Below are 4813 nucleotides of genomic sequence, written 5' to 3' on the forward strand. Positions count from 1 at the left end.
ACTCGCGGCCCCGTGTTACAGAATAGAATATAAATTGTCTTAACGAGAGGCGTGCAAAAGAAAAATGGCAAAAAGTTTTCCCTGGCCGAGCAGCTCCCCACGGGGCTCGTTCGACGAACGTGTATTGACCTATAGATTCTTCGAGCGCGAAGCAAGTTTACTAATTTGCCGAATCGCGACTGTTCGGTTACGCTCGGCCGGGCTTCGTTAACGTCACGTGATATTGCCGCGTCAAGAGTGGCAGAGAACGTGTACCGGGTTGCTGTTACACGGTAATTGCGTCGCTTTTATTTATGGAACGAATTCGAGATTGCGTTTGTTCATGTCCAGGTGAAATTTGAATCAGCCTTTAGATCATACGATACCCGATACGTAGTTCAATGTTGAGGAGGCTTGAAGTGCGAGCAGATAATACCGAACCTAACCTAAAACAGACACGAATTACGATCGAACCCTATGACCGATATCCTTCAATTAGTTTTGCATGTGCAGAATACTGCGATAGAAGGATTTTTTTGAAATTTAAAAGGTTGACGAAGTTATAGCACTGAAAACGACTGCATGTCATGCCGGGTATGACGGCAAAGCGATAGAAACAATAGCATGATTCATCGAAGACGTGCTACATATAACAGCAAACGACATCACTAGCAAAGAGTTGGAAATCTCGGTATTAAGGGATGACGATCGGTAACGCCAGGATTTCCAAGAACGCGGCACGCGCGAAGGTAAAAGCCATCGAGTTAAAAGCTCGCTCTTCCTCCCTCACGGTCGTCCCGCCCCCTGCCGTGACTCGACGATTTCCAACAGCGTAGATCGACCGATCGCGATCCGAACTGCCAATAATTTCTCTCCTCGCCGACCGGCTGACACGAAATCCCGGGTTTTACTTCGAATACCGCATTGATTAACTTATCTAATCTAATTTAAATGCGAACGGGGGTGAGTGGCAAATCCACGGTAGATAGATAGATAGATAGAGAGAGAGAGAGAGAACAGGGAAAAGAGGGAGAGAATGAGACATTGTCTCACTTCCACTTTTCGTTCGAGTAGACTGCAGGGGACGAACCCTTGTGGTGTAACCATGTGATACTACACGCGGGTAGAAAGTCGACAGAGACGGAAACAGAAACCAGGAGCGGGAACATTAAGCGCGATAGTGTGAGCAGCAGCGAGGCAAAGAGAAAAATGGGAATTCGGGAGAAGACTGGTAGAAGGGTGGAGTGTTCGAATCCGTGGCGAGAACGAACGAGAAAAGGAAGACGCGCAGAAACGTGTATATACATCTGTACACGCGCACACGTGCGTATGTATATGTAGGATGAGGGAGGGAAGAAGACATCAGGCTGTAGAGGGGAGGGAGCGAGGACGGTGGAGAGCGGTTGCACGAGATAATGAGAGAAGCGAGGGTGAAACAAAATGAAGCGATCTAGTATGGGCGGGTCGTAGGAGCAGTAATACGAACAGGGTGTACCGTGTTGAGTAAGGCGAGTTAGGGCATACAAACCGCTGTGTAACGTATCAAATCGAGTGCTGAATCCCGGATTAAATCGGCGCCGAGAACGAAACACGGAGGGGTTAGAGGGTAGAGGGTTTCGGGCAGGCGGGGAGAGAGGGACGTGGGTGGGCGAACGACATCCGTAGAACGCCGGCGAAGACGAGGAAATCCACGTAGGTACAATTTTGACTAACGCTAACGTCCGCGCGAATGGGAGACACGAACGGGGCCCCGGGAACCGTAACCAGTTTAATTTTATTCGCTGTAAACGCCCGTGGTGAAACGTTGAACAAGGATATGATACGTATAAGGTAAAACGTTCTATCGCGCGATGAGAATGAGACTTGAATTTTACGGAGAATTTGATCATTGTTCATTTTATTGAGAAATGTATAATCGACGTGAGTATATTCCAAGTACATACTTCGTCCAGTTTGATGGAGAATATCGTTTAAATGCAATGGAAGTTTAGCTGTGTTTTTCTGAATTTCAAAAATTCAGGCAGAATTGTAAATATTATACTGTCTCGCAACGTAAATTTAAGTAAATTAGGTTGAACTGCACAAAAAAAAAACAAACAGACGCAGCATAACGTGTAGTTATAATTGTTATGACATGTAAATAGAACGATAAATTTACTGTAAATATATAATTTATTTCATGGTATTGTAACAAGCAAACGTTGAATAAATTCCTAATTCGTATTAAAAAAATTATTTAACACAATCATTTCAGCTTTACTATGATTATTCTTGATAAATGACCACAGGTCAACTTGATTTTTAATCGTTATAATCTTTAAATTCAGTGTGAATAGAGAAAATGTGTAATATTATTCATTTCACGATATTATAACAAACAAACGTTGAATACATTTTTGATTCGTGTAAAAAGAATTATTTAACACGATAAATTTAGCTGTACTATGGTCATTTTTAATCTACGACCACAGGTCAACCTGATTTGTAATCCCTACGAAATTAATTTAACCACGAGTAAGTAACGAGAACGCTAAAACCTATGTTTCCATTGAAGAATATTGTAAAAACGTATAAGCTGTTATATGCAATGTTATAAAAAATTGTCGGAAGTATAAATTTTTAATAAAATTGTGAAAATTGATAAATTATACCGTGTTACGATAACGGAAATCTCCCGCGAAAATCTCCCGCGAAAATTTCCCGCCTGACCTAACGGACGATTTTGCTAATGACTTTGGGGAGAGGGTACCGCAGGTATATAAGGACCCGCCGATGTCCCGCGAAATCATTTACCCTTTATACTGGGCCCTAGACACTTCGCGGCGTATTTTGACCTGAAGGTTCTGAGATGTGAATAGAGTGGTCGGGGGCTACTAGCTAGTCTATGTCCACCCTGTACACACTCAGCCTTCTTGTAACACTTGTATACATTAGAATCAATTAGAATTTCTATTACTAATTATTAAACAAATTTTAACAATTACCGGCACTCGCTAGGCACGTAATATCAGACTTTAAATACTCGACTTCGAACTTCGGTTTAGTCATAATTCTATTAATGTTATAATAACGTATAATTTATTAATTTTCACAATTTTATTATTAATTTATACTTCCAAAAATTTGTTAAAACATTACATATTATTATTTATACATTTTTGCAAGTTTCTTTGACAAATAAGTACGTTTCAACGATCTTATTACTTTCTCGTTGTGAAATCAAGTTCGGAGGATTAAAAATCAGGTTGACCCTTGGTCGTAAATTTAAAATAGCCATAGTGAAGGTGAAATTATTATTTTAAATAAATGTTTCTATACGAATTAAGAATCTATTCAACGTTTGTTTGTTGCAATACCGTGAAATAAATTGTATTATATATTTTCTCAGTTTAGACTGAATTTAAAGTTCGTAAGGATTAGAAATCAGGTTGACCTGTGGTCGTAGATTAAAAATAGCCATAGTGAAGGTAAAATTATTACGTTAAATAATTGTTTTTATACGAATTAAATATTTATTCAACGTTTATTTGTTGCAATACCGTGAAATAAATTGTATTATATATTTTCTCAGTTTAGACTGAATTTAAAGTTCGTAAGGATTAGAAATCAGGTTGACCTGTGGTCGTAGATTAAAAATAGCCATAGTGAAGGTAAAATTATTACGTTAAATAATTGTTTTTATACGAATTAAATATTGATTCAACGTTTATTTGTTGCAATACCGTGAAATAAATTGTATTATATATTTTTTCTGTTTACACTAAATTTAAAGTTCTGTTTACATGTTATAACAATTAGAATGTAGACGTTTTGCCGTTTCACGGTTTTTCCTCTGTTAATTATGTGTTTATAAATCATTTCAAACTAAAGCAGCACCATGCCCACCCTTAATTAAACCGTCTCAGTAGTTTACCGTAATTAATAATCTATTTTTGGAATTTATGCGAGAATTTTTGAATTTTAGTAAATACTAGAGTCAGTGCATCGCGTATTGAAATAATAGCTTCATCCCTAGTTCGTTTATTATTGAATATTTTTACGCGTTTAACTTATGCTTCTCCCCAATTCTCGTCGCGTATTTTATTCAAATTTTCTTATATTCTAGAATCGAAAAAGATACGAATTCGCGTTTTTTCTTTTGATTCTTTCAATTTTTCAATTGCATTACGCATTATTGCAATAATTTCTATCGTTACATTTAATTCTAATTGAATTTTACTGACACTTGTGGAATCGACCCTACATTTTTTTTTTTTTTTACATGGAGGTAGGCCGACTCTATGTGATAAACAATTGGCGACCAAACGGTGGCTCTCCCTCTACATTCGACGGATAATGTGTTCAGGTATTTAATGTAATTTTTTAGCAATTTGTTTTTGTAATTCATCCAAAGCGATATATTATGAAATTAAATTAATCACTCAATAAGTATTAACATTAGATTGTTTCCTCGATATGGCCATGGTAGTCATCAGTGACTGGAGTGCCTCAAATGTTTAGAATAATTAAAATAAAATAAATGTTGTCAACTAAAAATTTTGAACGTCAGAGCTAGCTAGACATTATTTTCAATTGAAGAAAAAAATTATAAAGCATAATACTATAATCCTATGCTTAAAATGTATTTTCTTGTGGCCGCCTGACAGCAACCTGTAAATCTGGCGCGACAGTGAACGTGTTAATAAGTAAATGTTGTTCAAATTATATCGTGTTTGATATCATTTTCATCAGAAAAATCTCACCAACATGATGTTAAATAAAATTCCAGATGAAAAAAAGTAAAAATTAAAGAAATTATATTTTTCTATTATGATTTGTGGAGCCGTGAAATCTC

The sequence above is a fragment of the Habropoda laboriosa genome, unplaced genomic scaffold (genome assembly GCF_001263275.1).
Source record: "Habropoda laboriosa isolate 0110345459 unplaced genomic scaffold, ASM126327v1 scaffold65, whole genome shotgun sequence".
In the NCBI taxonomy this organism is placed as follows: domain Eukaryota; kingdom Metazoa; phylum Arthropoda; class Insecta; order Hymenoptera; family Apidae; genus Habropoda; species Habropoda laboriosa.